This window comes from Podarcis bocagei (genome assembly GCF_964188305.1).
Source record: "Podarcis bocagei genome assembly, chromosome: 3".
NCBI lineage: Eukaryota > Metazoa > Chordata > Lepidosauria > Squamata > Lacertidae > Podarcis > Podarcis bocagei.
The window spans coordinates 12720993-12740480 of record NC_138127.1 but is presented as its reverse complement, the minus strand read 5'-3'; the positions used below and the strand labels follow the sequence as shown (position 1 = coordinate 12740480).

Genomic DNA, 19488 nt, shown 5'->3' with positions numbered 1-19488 from the left:
CAGTCATGACCAACTCTGGGGTTGTGGCACTCATCTCGCTTTATTGGCCAAGGGAGCCGGCGTACAGCTTCCGGGTCATGTGGCGAACCAGAGCACAGCACGGAAACATTGTTTACCTTCCCGCTGGAGTGGTACCTATTTATCTACTTGCACTTTGATGTGCTTTCGAACTGCTAGGTTGGCAGGAGTAGGGACCAAGCAGCAGGAGCTCACCCTGTCGCGGGGATTCAAACCGCCGACCTTCTGATCGGCAACTCCTAGGCTCTGTGGTTTAACCCACAGCGCCACCCGCATCCCTTATCCTTGGGGGAGGGGGGTGCAAATAAGCCCACTGAGTATACTGTATTCTAGCTACATTCTTGTGTCTTAAGAAATTGGGAGGCTGCCTTACAGCACATGAGACTTTTCTTCCTTCTAGCTCATAACACTCTCTGGCAGTGGCTTTCCAGAGTTTTAATCTGAAGCCTTTCCCAGGCCTACCTGGAGGGGGCAGGGATTTCTTTAAAGGAATTATATTTTGCCTTTGAGGACATGACTTTCCCAAGATGGCCTACAAGTAAAGGAGATCCAAATGAAGTATGTTTTTGTGGTTAAAGGCACTGCTTTTTTCTAAGGTGATACATGCCGGTATGACACACTGCCATCTCCCCACTCTCGCCACCATCTAACCAGATCTCTTGGGCATTAACCAGCATTTACATGTTCTGTCGCTACTTGAAATGCTCTCAAAGATTAAGGAAATAACACCAGAGGCACATAGTATGTTGGGGGGAAGAAATATGCACCAAGTATATATCAGAGGATCGCCAAAGCATGTGCCATCAGGACTCAGCATCATCAAAGCTAGAAGTCAGGCCATAGTTACAGTTGCGTTTTCTCTAAAGTCCTAGAGGCACACATTGATGTACTTCCTATTTCTCAGAAGACCCAACCTACTAGACAAGTAGAAGACATGAAATGGATTTGCTGCAATCAAGGTCTTCTGGAACCATGGCTACAATCGAGAAAGAATCCATCATAAACACTAGAGGCCAGAAATGACTCATCTTGTCTCAGACAGCCCGTATATCCATAAGTGTAGACCCAATCAAGGCTTTCTCCAGTGCTATCAATTGAAAAGTTCAGGAGAAAAGCACATGTGCTTTGATGCAAAGTCTCTCATGAGGGGATGGGAATTCCTCTCCATAGAGAAATAGATGAGAAAACTGTTGCCAAATATTGTGTATTCAGTTTTGATGACTCAATAGTCTCCCCTGTGGGTTTGCTGTAGATGTATGGCATGCTGTTTTCCTTACACATGTGATTTCAAAATGCATATTCCTACGACTGAGATGGCAACATTCAGCCGGAGGAAACAGGAGCCTGCTCACTTTATTGTTAAATTTTCACACGTTGTGTTTTACGAGACACTTGACTTGCTTGGCAAGCTGCTCCGTTTGGAAAGATGCACTCACAAAAGCCTAAAATATAGCACAGTTTAAAAGGTAATAAATGTTGTTCATCGTATAAGGCTTGATCCTACTGCAGTGGGCGCATTGATCTCATGAAAACAGCAAATAGCACCGGGCTATTCTCTCTCTTTTATTGCAAAATATCAAAATCGCAAAGCAGAATGTTTACTCACAAAAAACACAATAACCCCAGTAGTGACAAAAGCCCATTGCAATTCCACAGGACGCTTACAGTGGAAGAGCAATGAATGGATATCATTAGGAGCTACCTTTACCTATCTCCCTTACTGTGGCTTGGGCACAGGGAACCTTTGGCCTTCCAGGTGTGCTAAACTACAACTCCCACTAATTGCAGGAGGGTGGTAAATAGCCTGGGATTATGGGAGTTGTAGTTTAGCAGCATCTGGAGCTCAAAGGTTCTCTGCACCCCCTCTGCATGCTCATGTGAGCCTTACCTTAAAATTATTGTGATGCTTCCTTTAAAACTCCCTGGTGCTGTTTGCACCCTCCAGGTGTGCTATGTGACAGGTAAGACAGAGTGGAAAATAGCACACCTGGGAGGCTGCATTTCCATTGATTGTGTTCTTAGGCTAGCATGAGGTATATGCAAATCTGTGAAAGAGCATAAAATGTGCTAAGGAAATAAATACAGATTGCATTTGTATACTTCAGTTTGGTTCACTTAAAAATGGTGCAGAAGCCGCTAGCTCTGCAATTGTGGTTGAGTTCGTGCCCAGCTTGGAAGCCAAGTATCTTGCTGGGCTAACGAAGTATTGAAATCATTGGCATTGTTTCCATACTGATTGTTCCACAATATTCCAGCAGTTGTGCTGGCCCCCAGCCTAAGAACCAATTGTTTGCTGGTCTGAAAGAGAGAGAAAAGGTGCTGGTTCTAAAATTCAATATCTCCCCCCCCAACCGCAGCCACCCCACCCCGAGAAGAAAGGATTAAACAGTAATGTCCTCTTCGTTTTACAGCTGCTGTTGCTCCCACTGCTCCATGGCAGAATGACAGATGGGGAAATTGCACTGTTGCCATACCTGCTGAATTTCAGACTCTTTGGGCCTCTGGTGCTGTAAATCTAGCATCTGCCACAAGCTTGAAAGCTCACTTTGGTGAAAAGGGGAAGAGAAGAGGGGGGAGAGCCCCACCTCATCCATCTCCTTTTCATTACTACAGCCAATCAAAAGACTCCTTTTTGTTGCAGGGGAACGAGAGAAAGAGAAATTAGCTGGGTATATAGAGAAAGTGTGATCTAATATTTCACATGGGAGGAAAAGGAGGAGAAACGGGCTCTTTGATAATGATGGGGCCATAACCTAATTTCATCTGCGCCTTTCATTAGGAGTGAATAATGTTATTTTGACCTCTGTTTTGCCCATCAAAAGTTATTCTATGAAAACACCAGCAGCTTGAGCCTAATTGTGCTGGAACCAATGCCTGCATACAGAGTTCTGGTGTTGACTTACCTCACAAGGTTGTTGTGAGGATAATATGGCGAGGGGGAGAATAATGTACACTACCTTGAGCATCTTGGAGGAATTGTGGGTATAAATGCAATGGCTGACTGATTGTCTGATTGATTCCAGCACGGAGCCTCTTGCAAATGTGTCCTGTTTTATTTTCCCCCAACCTCCTCTTCTGACACGAGCTCAGGAATTATTCTAATTCTTCTACTCTGGAGCCAGAAGAGCTTACAGTTGTGACAGGACCTCCTGTTTTAATTGTTTGGGTTTTTTTAAAAAAACACTGGGTAAAAATTGTTTACAATGGGGATGGGTTAATTACTGGGCAGCTTGTTTTGTTTGAACTGCTAAAACGTGCAAGGTGTTTTCATGGGGGGGGGAGGCAAAATGAACAAAAATAGGGGTGGGGAGTGAATAGGTAGACCAGTGTTTCCCAACCACTGTTCCGCGGCACACTAGTGTGCCGCGAGATGTTGCCTGGAGGGAGGCGGGCGAGTCGGGCGGCGAGAGGCGGGGCGGCGAGGAGAGGCCGCCCAGCGCGGGGCTCTCGCCGTCTGCCTGCCTGGCTGCCTGCGAGCTCGGCGGGCAGCGCCTCCGTCCGCAGCGCCCGCCTCGCGGCTCTCATTCCCTGCCCCTGCCAAAGCTCACCCAGCCAAGCCGCGCTCTCCTTCCTGCCTCGCTTTGCTGCCTCCTCCCCCCCACCCCCAAAGCTTGGAGGTTCCCCGGCAAGGGGGAGGGAAAAAAATTGAAACTTACACTTTCGTGCGTCCCTCCCGGCGTGACGCTGCGCGCTGACGTCATGGGGCTGTAATGGTGGTGTGCCTCGAGATTTTTTTCATCAAACAAGTGTGCCTTTGCCCAAAAAAGGTTGGGAAACACTGAGGTAGACAGCATTTAACCTGGAGACCATATATTTTTCCTCTCAGGCACCAAGGTGGGGAGAGCAGATCTTGGCTAGCAGCAGAAAAGCCTGCAGCCACTCCTTTTTAAAAGATGCATCTGTGTGCAGCAGCCACAGAAAACATCTCAGTGTTGACGTATGGTTTTAAAGGAAATGTTAGCTAACATACTATTATTATTATTTTCCTGGACGGCACCACTGACTGTGTTTACCCGAGAGGCTGAATGGGCTCTGGAGGAGCTGGTAGAGACTACTAGGTAAATAGTACATTGGCTTAAGAAGATGACTCCATCTGCCCTCAGTTCCTGGTTCCTCGTTTTGTTGAATGGATGATTTATTTATGCCGTGTCTGTGAATCAAGTCCCTTTTGGAGATGATGTCATTCTCCTCATTTATTACACGTGCTCCAGGGAGTTGAGGGTGGAAGGGAAACCAGCGATGTTCCTTGCAGGCTGCCACATTTAGCTATGCTTGAGTGAGCCCACTTCGCTGCCACTGCGCAACACCTCCATTGCTCACATTTACATTTCAATGACCCCAATAGTTAGAAATCTCCTTTTTTGGTGGGGGGAATAATAAATATAAGAATAAATTTTTATTTATACCCCACCCTTCCTGGTTCAGAAAACCGGGCTCAGGGCAGCTAACAACAAATTTAAAGCACTTTATTGTAATACAGTGGTACCTTGGGTTACATACGCTTCAGGTTAAATTCGCTTCAGGTTACAGACTCCACTAACCCAGAAATAGTACCTCGAGTTAAGAACTTTGCTTCAGGATGAGAACAGAAATTGTGCTCCGGTAGTGCAGCGGCAGCGGGAGGCCCCATTAGCTAAAGTGGTGCTTCAGGTTAAGAACAGTTTCAGGTTAAGTACAGACCTCCGGAACGAATTAAGTTCTTAACCCGAGGTACCACTGTACAACATAGAAGCAGCATAAAATACAGTGTAAAAGCATGGATAACAATAAAGTTCAAAGTTCAAAAATCAATTTGGGGGAAATCCATCCAATAAACATTAGCTAATCCCCAGGGCTAGCTGGCTGAATTAGTCCTACTTGGGCCAGCAAGGAGGCCAGGGGAGAATTAGCTGTGGGGTCTCAGAGCGGGTAATCTTCATAAAAGGGGAGGGGGAGGGAAGAGAAGGGAAATAAAAGATCAGGCTGGATTCAAATTAAAGGCCAGGTGGAATAGCTCTGTCTTACAGGCCCGGCGGAAGGAGGTTAAATCCTGAAGGGCCCTGGTCTCATGGGACAGAGCATTCCACCAGGTTGGAGCCATCACTGAAAAGGCCCTGGCCCTGGTGGAGGATAGTCTGACTTCCTTAGGGCCCGGGACCTCTAAACTATGGGTATTCATGGACCTTAAGGTCCTCTGCGGGGCAGACCAGGAGAGGCGGTCCCGTAAATACGAGGGCAGGGATCACTCTACACCAGGAAAAGGCAATGAAGCACTGAGGTCCAAAAAGGTTTTAGGCTAACCTTTCATTGTATCGAAAAGAGTTCATCGTCGTGGCTATTCACTCATTTCACGCATGCAATTGCTTTTCAGAATCACCAATGGCTGTGATAGTATCAGGTAACAGAGGAAGCAAGACTGCATTTAATTATATTTAGTGTCTGCCACAGCAGAGCTCTCAAACTTTATGTGGCTGAATGACTGGTTCTCGAGGGTGCCAACTTGAATAAAATATGGGGGAGGGTGGTAAGCTCCGCCCCACATAATCGATCACATGACATGGCACACACACCCCATTTGAATGGCAATGGTGATTAACTTTGGGGGGGGGGGTGTCAAATATTTTAGGGGGGCAAAGAGACTTGGTCCCTAGGAGTCATGTGCCACACTACGGCTGAGACAGCTAACATAGAAGCTGAAGGCTGTATTCTGAAAAGTGGTCCCACCCTAGAAGAAGAAGAAGAGCTTGGATTTGATATCCCGCCTTTCACTCCCCTTCAGGAGTCTCAAAGCGGCTAACAATCTCCTTTCCCTTCCTCCCCCACAACAAACACTCTGTGAGGTGAGTGGGGCTGAGAGGCTTCAAAGAAGTGTGACTAGCCCAAGGTCACCCAGCAGCTGCATGTGGAGGAGCGGAGACGCAAACCCGGTTCCCCAGATTACGTGACTACCGCGCTTAACCACTACACCACTGCTCCGCACTGGAGCTCCTTTTGGCTGCTCTGAGGTCTCTCACATACTGAGCAGGTAGTGTTATTTGGGAGCAGGAGAAGGTCTAGCACAGGGCAAGGTTCATTCCCAACATTTCTCAACCTCCTCTGCTCTCAGGGAGCAAATGGGTTGAGAGTTATCTATCTGCTTTGCAATTCTAAGCCATTTAATCTCTCTCACGCACCCACAGCGTAGCTTTTGCTCTATTTTTTTTAACCAGGTATCAGCCTATGCTTACACTGCACATAACAATTGCTTGGTGAACCTTGAAATGAGTGTGTAACTTTGTGCATGGGAATACGGGATCCATTAGTGAACCCAACTGACGGGTCAAGAAAAGCAATAGCTAAATAAATATTTTATTAGCATTTTGTGCAATTTGCTAATGGGCAAGCCAACTGCTGCTCGGTATCTCTTCATTGAATATCTGACGACTCAATAGATATTATTCCCAATTCTTAATCAAAAATATGTTGTTTATGAATAAATATGCATTATGTTTTCACTAATGGAACTCTCTTCCCTAGGAAGGAGTGGGCCATATTCCTTAATGGCAAATTTAATTAATCTATTAGCACTGATTATAATGAAGTACACAGGGTGTTGGTGTTGTTTTTGCAGCGGTACTTGGTTTCGCATCAGTTACATATTTTAAGTTTGGACTAATTTTTTTAAAAAGAAAAAATAAATTAAAAAGAAAGTTCAGACTTGAGTGTTCCACTATATGACCCAAAAGACTGCAAAAAGTAACAATGAGTTGCATCCCTTTTCCTCAGGATGGAGAACCTGTGGCCCTCCAGAGGTTGTTAGACTTCCCATCAGTCTCAGGTAGCATAACCAACTACAACAAGTACCGTAATTGTGGCCCAGCAACCTCTGAAAGACCATAGCTCAGACATTCTTGTCTAATAATAATAATAATAATAATACATTTTATTTATACCCCGCCCTCTCCAGCCAGAGCTGGGCTCAGGGTGGTTAACACCAGTAAAATTACAGTAAAAACATAATAGGAAAAAAACACCAATTTAATATACAGGTTAAAATGCAATTTAAAATGCAGCCTCATTTTAAAAGTAGCCCATAGATCAAAACCATAAGGGGAGGGAAACATAAGGGTCAGACTGAGTCCAAACCAAAGCCAGGTGGAACAGCTCTGTCTTGCAGGCCCTGCGGAAAAATGTCAAGTCCCGCAGGGCCCTAGACTCTTGTGACAGAGCGTTCCAGCAAGTTGGGGCCAGTACTGAAAAGGCCCTGGCCCTAGTTGAGACCAATCTAACCACCTTGCGGCTTGGGACCTCCAAAATGTTGTTATTTGTGGACCTTAAGGTCCTCCACAGGGCATACCAGGAGAGGTGGTCCCATAGGTACATGGGTCCTAGGCCGCATAGGGCTTTAAAGGTCCAAACCTAATTAGTGAAACATTTCTTATTTCTCTCTCGAGGTGTGTGTGTGTGTGTGTGTGTGTGTGTGTGTGTGTGTGTGTGTTTGTGTGCAAAGCATGGGCTCACTCCTTTCTTATAAAAGTCCCCCGATGTCCAAAAATTGTGGAGGCAAAGCATGGCATGGGCCCAGTGATCGGATCCTTCTCATCCTCCTGCTGTGGAGGGGAAGGAAAGAGGGTGGAAGCAGCCTCCCACCAGCAGCAGTGCTAAGAGGAAGCCGAGGAGGAGCTGCCGGCCATTGAAGCTGCATGGCCTCCACATTCAGCTCCTCCCCGGCTCCTCCTGACCAGTGGCGTAGCGTGGGGGGTGCAGGGGGGGCAGCCGCACCGGGCGCAACATCTGGGGGGGGGCGCTCGCACTCGCAGCTCTCTGCCCCTACCTGGCTCACTCACTCTCTCTCACTCACTGCAGTGCTGGCTGTGCGAATCCGATCCGAGCTGCTGGGTCGCCGCCCACTGTGGAGGGGGTGGGTGCCAGACGTGCGGTGCGGAGAGAGAGCAAGGGACTATCTGGGGGAGGGACAGTGCAGCGGCCGCCCAGCGCAGAGCTGAGCGCGGGAAAGAACCACACCAGACCAGCCCAGGCAGCAGCAAGAAGAAGCTGGCAGCGGAGGCAGGTTAGGGGTTAGGGGGTGCAAATTACTTGCCTTGCCCCGGGTGCTGACAACCCACGCTACGCCGCTGCTCCTGACATCATGTGTATGACGTCGGGATGACACGTGCGCAACATCAGGATGTCGTGCAGTGCAACGTCGTGCAGCGTTGGCCCTCTCCCCAATTGCCCTTGCAAGCTGGAGCCTCTGGAGAAAGCACATCCGTAGAGGCTTTTGCACAAGACAGTGAAACAGCACACTATTAGTAAGAGGCTCCTTGCAGCCGAATCCTCCTTGCCTTATCAGCCTTCAAAGTATCAAAGTGCAAAGTGGTATAAGAAACAAAGGGCATGTCCTATGGCACCACTTTCTGGAAGCAGTTACCAACCTAGCTGGTACTGATGCTCCCAACAGAACTGTCCAGCTAACACAAATTTACTCTACCAATGTGTAATTAAAAGTTTGCCCTTGTTTGGAGAACTGCTTGCTGAAATCCATTCCAGATGAACTCAATTAACACTCCCAGTGAGTCTGTGACATTAACCAAATTTCAGGGAGGAACAAGGAACTGACATGACCCTTTCCTTGTGTTGAAAATGAGTATTTGTCCGGCATAGTGAATAGTCTAGCAAATGGTCCAACGTAGGTAAATACAGTCCTGCAGCTTGTCTAGATTACAGAAACCAATTCCTTGTTCCAGCCTTGATTTGGAGGTCTTCCAGAATAATTACATGGCCGTTTGACTTTCTAAAAACAAACAAGCAACAGCAGCAGCAACAACAACAACAGGAACTTGTGGTGACTTCGCCATGTCACCACAGTGTCAAGACGTCTGTGTGAATCTCCACTAGGATATTGCAAATTGTCTTTGAAAGCCCACCTTTGGAACAGTTGTTCTCGTAAAATAGTACACTGCTCCTACAACCTGAATCCATGTAAAATCCTTTCCGGCAACTACACTCCTCAGAGGCAGGGCTGGCCTCTGACATGTTGCTGCCTGAGGCAAATGACAAGATGGTGCCCCACTCCCATTCTCATGTACAGAAACTGACAAGACTGGCAGCTGAATCTTACTTAAGACTAGTGGTGCCCTCCACAGAGAGGCGGATTTAGGGTAATGTGACTGATTCACCCAAACTGGGCACTGAGCTGAGAGGGTGCCACAGAGGGGCCACAACAATGACTTAGAATGGATGGTGTTTTGGGAAATGATACATCCCGAGATATATATTTAAAAGTATATTTTAAAAGCTCAAAGCATTTCTGTTCGGGATTATAGGAGCAGAAATCCACACAAAAAAATTGTTAAAGTTACTTATGTATGTAACAGCAGCAGCTAGGATTTTTTATGCACAAAAATGGAAGGAAGAAGAAGTTCTAACCAAAGAAGAATGGATAAGTAAGATGATGGACTATGCAGAATTGGCAAAATTAAGAGAATCTAATGATGCGTGTTTTGTGGAAGAACAGATGCTATTTTTCAGACTACAATCATTCCTTGGAAGCCAAACGGAATCCATTCTGTAAGTCCGTTCGACTTCCAAAACATTTAGAAACCAAGGTGCGGCTTCCGATTGGCTGCAGGAAGCTTCTGCAGCCAATTGGAAGCCATAGAAGCTGCACCAGACATTTGGGTTCCAAAAGAATGTTTGCAAACGGGAACACTCACTTCCGAGTTTGCAGCGTTCAGGAGCCAAAATGTTCGAGTGCCAAGGCATTCGGCTTCCAAAGTATGACTGTATTCTAGTATGATGAACTCAGAAGCTGGATTTTATGAGCAACAGAAGTAATTAGATGATAATATTGTGGTTGTGATTTGATAGATAGAAGATAAGAGTGCAGCGGAAGGGGAGAAAAAACAACTGCATGGGGAAAGGAGTGGAAAGTCGACAAAAATAAGAGAAAAGATGAAATTGTGTTATGACTATATATGTTAAAAAAGTTGAAACTTAATAAAATATTTATTTAAAGAAGAAGAAGAAGAAGAAGAAGAAGAAGAAGAAGAAGAAGAAGAAGAAAGGTGAGAGGTGGGGGTGCCAAATTTTGGTGTTGCACAGGGCACTGCTGAAATTTGAAAGTCCAAAGTCCACCACTGTTCTATTGCATCTGAGGGTAGCAGGCTAATTTATTAAGGGTCTCTCCCTGCCCCCAGTATCTACTGCCTGAAGTGGCTATCTCACTCTGCCTAATGATAGGCCCAGCCTTGATCAGAACCTGGAGTAGTAAATGTGTGATATTGGAGCAATAAAAAAATGAGATGTCTAATACAATGGTACCTTGGGTTACATACGCTTCAGGTTACATACGCTTCAGGTTACAGACTCCACTAACCCAGAAATAGTGCTTCAGGTTAAGAACTTTGCTTCAGGATGAGAACAGAAATCGTGCTCCGGCAGTACAGCATCAGTAGGAGGCCCCATTAGCTAAAGTGGTGCTTCAGGTGAAGAACAGTTTCAAGTTAAGTACGGACCTCTGGAACGAATTAAGTACTTAACCCGAGGTACCACTGTACTGTGTACGCCTGTCATAAGGCAAAGAGACAGCTACAAAACTGGCAAGGAGAAACTCAGGATATTAATCTTGAATAAGAATCATAATGTTTATATTGGATGTTTTAAGAGGATTTTAGTTCTGCTTTTTGGCTGTATGCAATGGGAATGGAATCAGGATTTAAAAGCATATATATTTCTGGAAATCTTTCTCTTCATTTGAACATTTATAATAGACCAAGTACAATACTATGGTGTACTTTATGGCTTCGTAGCTCTTTGTGAAATATTTGCTTAATCAGAGGCGTTGTGAAAGGCTGACTGGATGGTTATAAAGTGTGACTCCCTCACAAGAATAACCTCACAAGAATTAAAAACTCTGATCACATCACCGTCAGGTACATAAGTTATTATTACTATTGATTTGCTATTTCATTTCCCTATTCTCCCCTTGTAACAGCTAAGCACAATTGTTCCAGCATCCACTAAGCACAAATTTTCCTCCAAGAAGTCATCTAGTGGGAAGCGGGTAACACAAGAGAATGTGGCAAAGTTGTTGGGAGAGTGTGCTTTTGAATGGAGCAGCAGTGTATAGGGCTTAACTCTTTCTCCACCAGTTCTCTGCTCCCAATCCCTTCTCAATTCACCCTCCCCCAACTGTGGGATTATAGCTGCATTTGCAAAGACCAACCTGCACCTGGAATGCCACGGGGAGAGCAAACCATGTGGTTAATTTGGATCTGAGATGTGGAGGGCAGGAGGAAAGATTACACAGCTCCTTCAACTGATCTACTCAAAATCACCCTCCTCCCAAATCAGCTTTCTTTCTGTGGACCAGATGCATCAGAGGTTTGGGGTTGCATGCATTTGTGTACGGTGAGTAGTCAGGCCTCAAGGCATTTTGAAATCAAGAAAGAATAGTGCTTTTTACCAGCTTACCTAGCTGAAACCCTACCTGGCGAAAACAGCCTGGGTCTCAGCCACACATAAACTGGCTATATCCAGGCTAGGTTATTGTAATGTGTCTCTCGTTGAGCTCAGGCTGCCTTGTCAGATAGGTCCCAAAACTAGCCAATTCAGCCGTCCAAATGCTTGTGGAGAAGTGACTTGCCTGTACTGCACCAATATTACATTCAGCAGAAGTAACCATCTTATGCTTTTCTGGGTTCAGTTTAAAGTGCTGGCGTTAACCTTTAAAACCCTCATCGGTTTGGGACCAGGTTATCTGAAGGAGCACTTATACCCATATGAACCTATCTAGGCCATAAGAGCTGCCTGTTAAGTCCCTGTCCTATAACCTGCAGTTAAAGTTAGGTTGGTAGGTACCATGGACAGAACCTTTTCTGTGAAATCTGTCAAATTTCCTCCTAGGAGGATTTTGTTTGGAGACCTCTCTTGGAGCCTTCAAGTGGGAACCCCTCCTCCTTTTTGGCCATTTATTTTATAGCTGGCTTTATTTGGTGCTTTTCTTTCTTTCTTTAAAAAATGCATTTCATGTTGTACTGTATTTTTGCTTTAATTATGGGAAGCCACCATGTGCAGGTATGTTCTAAAAGGCGGGGAATGAATGACATACACCAATAAACAACATAACTGGAGCATAATTATTATCCTTTTGGGGGCAAATAGCTTACAAATGCGTAAAAGATCATTTGAAATTTATGAGCTTGTGTGAAGAGTTTCATTACAGGATGACAGATTGTAAGATCTGTACTGGCTTGAGTCTTTTGGGGCTTTCAAGTGACAGGTGTGCAGAAATGACCCACTTCACACTTAGAAGCCATGCAGGAATTCTGCCAGCTCTTCTGCCAAATAGTACTAGTCCAAATGGCCTAGCATGGTCAGTAAAGGTGGAAGTCACCCTCTTGCGACCTGGTACCTCTTTCTGTAAGTATTTCCTCATTGCACACAGACCCTTAAAACACTTTGTGTCGAATCCCTCAGTCTGAACACAAATGATGACAACTCTTCAGTTTCATATCTACAGCTAATCGTGGTGCAGCACGTTGTCAGACATACCAAATAATTTGTACCAATTAAATTAACAGATGTTATTCAAAGAACTTCCAAAGCTGATGGAGAATATCTATGTTCCACTATTGAACTATAGTTGCATGTATGCCGTGTTGGGCACAAATGAAAATGCAGCAATATGCTACTTACTTTTATGAGATGAGCACTATGTAAGACAAGACTAGCCATCTATGAACTAGTTAAGCCAGGGTCAATTAGCTGACTTAAAAAGGGGTGGAATTAGCTTACATTCAAGTAGGCTTAAGTAGTTGATGAAAAGTTGTTTTTATTCCAGTGGTTAGGAGGTCGGGATAAATATTTGAATTTCTGATTATACAAGCACCTTTGCTAAATAGGCACGCTTACATGGGTTATTTGACCCTGGGGCTAGATGAGAAAATGTACAGAAACCAAATTAAAAGGAGTTTTAGACAGTCAAGGTTTGAACAGCGTAAATGGGTTGTGTTAATTGTGTATTTTGAAATTTCTACAATATAACACAATCATTTATATAAAACCATATTTAATATACAACAAACTTCCACCACATAAACACATTTTATAAACATATTATAGTTCCAATTACAGATTTTCATAAAAACATTTTCATATCAAGAATCTTAATACAGAATGATTTATTTCTATGTCAAAATACATTTACAGTGTAAATTGTCTGTAGAAAAAAGATACAGAGAAATGGAGTTTGCTGGTATTTAATCCAAGAGTAGAAACTTCTCTTATTTCTTTATTTCATGTTCAACTTTAAAACATTGCATGAACTGATGAGCCAAAAGAATACTTTGGTTTTACCCAAAGTGCTAAAAGCAGGAAACAGAAATTACATTTGCCTTGTTTTGAGACAGATGGGCACAGATTACCATTTCCCCCCAGTCTATCCTGACTGGGTGGACCATGAGCCATGTTTGTTTGGAAAGGCAGATGACTGAGAATTTTGGTTGCCCTACGAAATGAAGAGCAGAACCCTCTCTATAGATATAGAATACAAAACTGGATGGGCAGGGGGGGAAATCCACATGTAAAACACATGTAAGGATTGATCACACCACTATATTAGTAGTTTTTTTGCTTTATGTATATCTTGTATGAATTTGTTGTATGAATTTGCTCCTTTGTTTGACATTCTTGCCCAAAGAAGAAAAAAAGAAAAAGAGAGAAGAGACATTGCAGTGGACTGTTTTTTCAACCCTGAGCGCTTAAGACTGCATATCAAGTACTGTAGTAAAGAAGCTGGTTAAGAATGTAGTACTAGCACAAGTGAATGATATTGATCCTCTAGGTGATCAGGTTTTTACCAAAAAAAAATAATACATAGTTTTCAATAAATAATGCTTAACTTTACAACTTTGATACAGCAATGTCATACACTGTTTTGACACATACTAAACTCTGCATGCTATATAGTCTACTAGAAGACGAAACTCTGCCATGCATTTTCTTTTTTTCCTAGTGCTAGAAAACACTTTTGTCCTCCAGTGCATTGCCTCAAGCAAACCGTACTCTCTTCTCCCCCCCCCTTCCCACAGCAATAGGCCCGTGCACTGGCATGCAAAAACCTTTAAAAAGGTCTTTCCCCCCCCACAAACCACCACCATCATTCAGACTTCTAAACAAAAGTACTTTTTAGCTTTCCTCTCCTCCCCATACCTGGAGTGGCTACGGAAAACTTTTTTTTTCCTCATGTGGCCTTTGAAAACTCTTTTTTTCCCCTCCTTATTTTGAAATTACATATTTATTTATTTTTTAAAAGTGTCATGCTGGAAGAAGAAATAAAACTGCTCTAAAGACATTCAGTTTACTCCACCTGTGGCCATCATGCAACGTCTCGTTAAAATGTTGTAACCATCAAGATTCCCACACTGGTACAATAGGCCTCCAAACTAAAACAGCCCACCAGGAAAGAAAGAAAGAAAGAAAGAAAGAAAGAAAGAAAGAAAGAAAGAAAGAGCAAGAAAAGATCATAGCATTATGTAGACTCCAAACTTCCAATGTGTGGGTACACGTTCATAAACCAGAAATTGCAAATGAAATGGCAATGGTGCTACCTTGCATTCCTGGTGTAACCAGGAGTAGACACAAGCTACGTTTGAAGATAAGCAGGAAGATGTAAATAAAAATTAACAGTAAGGATGAGAGTTCCTGTGTTAGTGTTTATTACATCATCACATTTTTTGCATAAGATAAAATACTATGGACGTAATCCCAACTTTATTGAAAATTAAGTAGGGAGTTCACTCCCACTGAGGTACACAGAAGTTCCATTGAAATTAATGGGACATGTTAGCAAAGTAAACCGTATTAGAATTTGATTTCTTGAAAGCATAATTAACCAGAGAGCCCAATAAGAATATATGTCTTTTCAGGTTACATCAGGAAACATTTGGGCATGAAATAATACCCACAAATACGAAGAGGTGTGTGATGACTTAATAAAGACAGGGAACTCCACTTTCAAACTTCCAGGTTGACTGTGCATCCTTGAGAACCACCAACCCCTTCTTGGCCAAAGTGATTTTGGGGTTGCTTTTATTCATAGAAGTCATTCCTTTGAAATAGCTATCCACCGTCATTTTCTAGATGTTTCTATAATCCTAGCATTGCACCGGCATAACTACTGGGCTTTTCTAGGAGGACCAATACCCGATCAAGGTATTACTTTTATACATGAAATATTATGGACTTTTACTTCCCTTTTTGTAAGTCATTCTACACTTTCTGCACATTTGTGCTTTATACTGAATATAAAAATAGGCTTTTAAAACTCTGTTTACTTTTAAACTCACTAAAAAACTACTTGCTTGTGAAATTCTCTTAAAAATTCACTGCATCCATGAAGGGAGGGTAAAAATCAAGTAGGCAGTTAATTGCTATAGGTAGTGTGTGGAAAGGGGAGGGGAGAAAAATCTCCACAACTTACTGTGTGTGGAGAAGGAGGAGGAGGAAGAAGAAGAAGATAGAGAGATTGGGAGTCAAAAGGTTGAAATACAAAGATAAAAGTTAGGAATTTCTCCCTAGTTCTTGTAACTACTGAAGAATAAGGGGTGAGGCTGTGAAAAACAAAAACAGAACACTATGGTTTCAACCTATTGGAGAATCAAGGCCCCAAAATTCAAAACACTGAAAATTACAAATCAGACTCAAAGAAGTGCAGGATGAGGATCTTACCAGGCCATAAAATAGGAATGTGTGACAAAGGTGGAGATATAGAACCAAGAGAGTTCTGTAGAGTAGACTTCCAAAGACTAAAATGTCTTCAGTGCCTGATTCTGACTTCACATTCAATAGAGATTGGTCTAACTATACTTTTATAACCAATTTACATTGGCATGAATGGCCGTTAAGGCCTCATAGGTTCGAATCACTTTTTGTAGCTACTACACTAGGAAAAAGTTACCTTTTGCATGTATGGACATCTACATATTTTGAGTAAATACAATTTTAAAAGACATTTTTTAATCAATCTTTTCTATTTAATCTGTCATATATATTGCCCTTAAAGAATTAAACATTTTGTGAATTAGATTTTCTAACATTAGAGAGGACCTAGCCAGAAGGAAAGATACAAACTGGATTTCACCTTCCAAAAAGTGTCTTTAAAAAAATCTTAGGTTGCCTTTTTTAAATGTTTTCCTTTATAGATCAGGAAATTTTCATATATTAAAAAGCTGACAATCGTTAAAACATTTTGTTTTATGCATCTCCTCACCCACAGAGAAGAAAAGTGCCGAGGAACTATTAAAAAGACAGCAACGAAACAGCCAAGGGTTGTGGCAGCAGAGGGTTTCTATGCCTGAAGTAGTCTGCAAAGATCACATGTACACTTCAACAAGGAAGAATCAGGAACTTGTATGTTACTATGATGATAGTAAACATGCAGTGCAGGTTTACTTGGAAGCAGGTCCTACTGAGCCAAATGGATCTTAATTCTTTGTAAGGTTGCAATGATAGCACTGGAAAGCAGTCTGCCCCAATGACAGTTTTACTGACAGCAAGACTGCTTTCCACCCACCAACAGTGGGAATTTTGGCATGAATTTCAGCAGCAGCAAAAACTAATAGTTTCACAGGACTGAATGGCAATACTCTCTTCTTGAATTCGGAAAAAAAACCTACCCAATAAATGGATAAATTGAAGGCAGGGGGAAACAAAACTTTCCAGACAAAATGCAAGTTCTTCTTCCTTGTATATTGCACATTCATTCAAACCCTAAACTTAGTCCCTCCATCAAACCCACATAATTTCAGATTTGCTTTTGGAAAAGTTGTTTCCAACCCACTCCCACAATAGAGCAAATGCAGCTGTACTACTTAATCCAAATAGTTCATATCTAGATGAATTAAGACACACACACATGCACGCACACACACATACAAACTACATATAAGAAGTGAAGAGGCAGAGGCTAGGAACATAGTTCCTGCTATCAATGCAGAGCACTCTTAACTTTAATGCAGTTAACACATAGCTTACTAAATACCAGCAACAATCCCACTGCTTCCCCCCCCACCCATAAACAAGGACGCATGTAAAATAGAGAGACTGGGAGACCATCTCTACCAATGAACATGCACCATAGTTAAGAGAATGAAAACCTTTTAGCTCAGTTTGGGCTTAGTAAAGTCTGGGATTTCATCAGGCCCAGTGGATGAACTTGGTGGTGTTCATCTACAAAATTAATGGCTAAATTGCTGAGCAGAGTTCTCTTTCTGCTTCTTTTGCTTTCAAATATTTCAACAGATTGCAATACAATTTTTGAAAGAAGCTATAAATACACTAATAATGTAAGGACCAACCCCACCACCAAAGAATCTTTGTATTATTGAAGGCTATCAATAGCCAAGTGTATTTCTGGGTATTATATTAAACACAGTGACTCATACTTACACAATGAAAGATATATTACAATTTCTAGTTATGCCAAGATCTTTTAGCCCAACAAACCTTTAGGCCAAACTCCCCCCCCCCCCATTTAGAATGAGAAGATCTTGATTTGGAGAGTTTTAAAACATTCAATAAACTAATTTTAAAATTTAGATGCCCAGATGTCAAGGATTATAAGCATAAATTGTAATGCTCTATTTATGCCATACAAATGTGTAGGCAGGACTTGACCTTCAGCAAGCCTGAAAGCCTACAGCACTGGTTTCTAGAGTTGCCAAGAGAGTAAAATGCCCATGTAAACTACCAACAGCCCAATCCTAAGTATGTTTCACACACCAAAGCAAGTCCTAATTGTTTGAGCAGGTAAAATGTAATCACACCTACTTATCCCTAAATTCTATTGAACTTTCTTTGACCTACTTCTGAGTAAAACATAGTTAGGGCTGGTTACACTGAAGTTTGCCAGCACAAGTGTACTGACAATTGTGCAAGTGATTTATTTGTAAAACTTAAAAAGAAAAAAGGATGGCCTCCCACCACAGGCCATCCTTCTACCTACGGCTGCAATCCTATACCAACTTGGGACTCAACGGCATTCACCTCTTCAGAAAACATGCATAGGATTTTAGTCTACTTAAAACATTCATCCGTTTTTGTTGTCCAAAGTGTAAGACTGAAACGCAATAGCATGCTGTTGCTGTTTCCCCTCCCCCTTCCAATGTGCATGAAAATATCTATCAATCTGGGGCAGAAGATTAAGCCCCCCTGCCTGTGGCCCATCTATAGGCCCAGGTCTCAGTAAAGAAAAGGGAACTGGAGCATGTCTCATTGGTAAAGCGGCTCCCTGCTGCTCTGGCTGCTGATTAAGCAAGAGTGTAATAAGGCAAGGGAGATGCAAAAAGGCCTCCTCTCCTCCAGAGCATCTTTTTACAGCTACCCAGAGGTCCCGCCCAGGCCAATAAAGAGAGGAAAGCAAGAGCCACAACGGCAGCTTCAAGAGGTGGCTGCCGGTTGGGTTCTGCACAGGCTCAATATAAAAGTCCATTGGAAAGGAAAGGGGAGCCTGGAAGCGAAGGACTACATCCAAGTTGCCTATAAAACACACACACACACACACACACACACACACACACACACACACACACACACACACACACCAGGCTCTTCAATTATATCCAGTCGAAAGGCTGTGGGATGAACTGGAGCTGAAGGGGAGGGGGAAGAAGAAGAGGAGGAAGAAGGGGAGGAGAGGAGAGCTGCCTTGATGAAAAATGAGAGAAGCCACGAGCAGCCCTCCTCCCCCCGCTGAAGAGAAAAGGTAGCCTCCCTTCGCGCATACAGAGGCTGGAAGGGGGAGGGGAGATGGATGCTCACGCTGCTGTCTCCCCAGCCAGCCGCCTCCCCTCCTCCATCCATCCCGGCGCGCGCGCGCGCACACACACACACACGGCCGCGCGCACTCTCTCTCTCACACCCCCTCGCTCCCTTTCCGAGCTGGCGCGCCAGACGGCGGCGCGCACCCCACGCCCCCTTCTCCTCTGGAAATGAGGATGGAGGAGGAGGAGAACGGAAGCAACGGTCTGGGAGGCAAGCGGCGCGCTCTTCCAACTATCCACGGCTAAAATAGGCACGGCTCAGACTGAAAATTTGACCGAACGAACCCCACCCCCACCCCAAAAACAACACACGCCGACGTCACTCCTCGTCCCCATCCCCCTCCAGCCGCGCGCTCCTGAGGCGACGCAGCAAACAAGCATTCCGAGCGGAGACCGAGCGCCCGCCGCGCATGGTCAAGACACACCCCCTTCGCCGCCTCAGCCCAGGAGGCTGCCTGAAGGAAAGGCACCCTCGTCCCTCCTTTTTCACGCCTCCCGCAACAGCACCTCAAGGAGAGCGCGTCGAGAAAGGAGGCAGGGAGGGCGAGAAAAAGGCGTCCCTTCTCCTCAGAGAAATAAATAAAAATCTTATTTTCTTCCTGAGAGAAGGGTGGAGAGCAGGGAGGGAGTCCGAGGCGAGAGAGAGACCGTTGTGAGAAATAAACCTCTCGCCTCAGTCGCAGAAATG

General features: G+C 43.8%; 1 long non-coding RNA gene across 3 annotated transcripts in view; it reads right to left on the bottom strand.

The window, feature by feature from the left end:
- The window catches only part of LOC308584470, a 479498-nt gene that overhangs the window by 50690 nt on the left and 409320 nt on the right, over nt 1-19488 (bottom strand). The gene's annotated exons all lie outside the window — the stretch shown is intronic.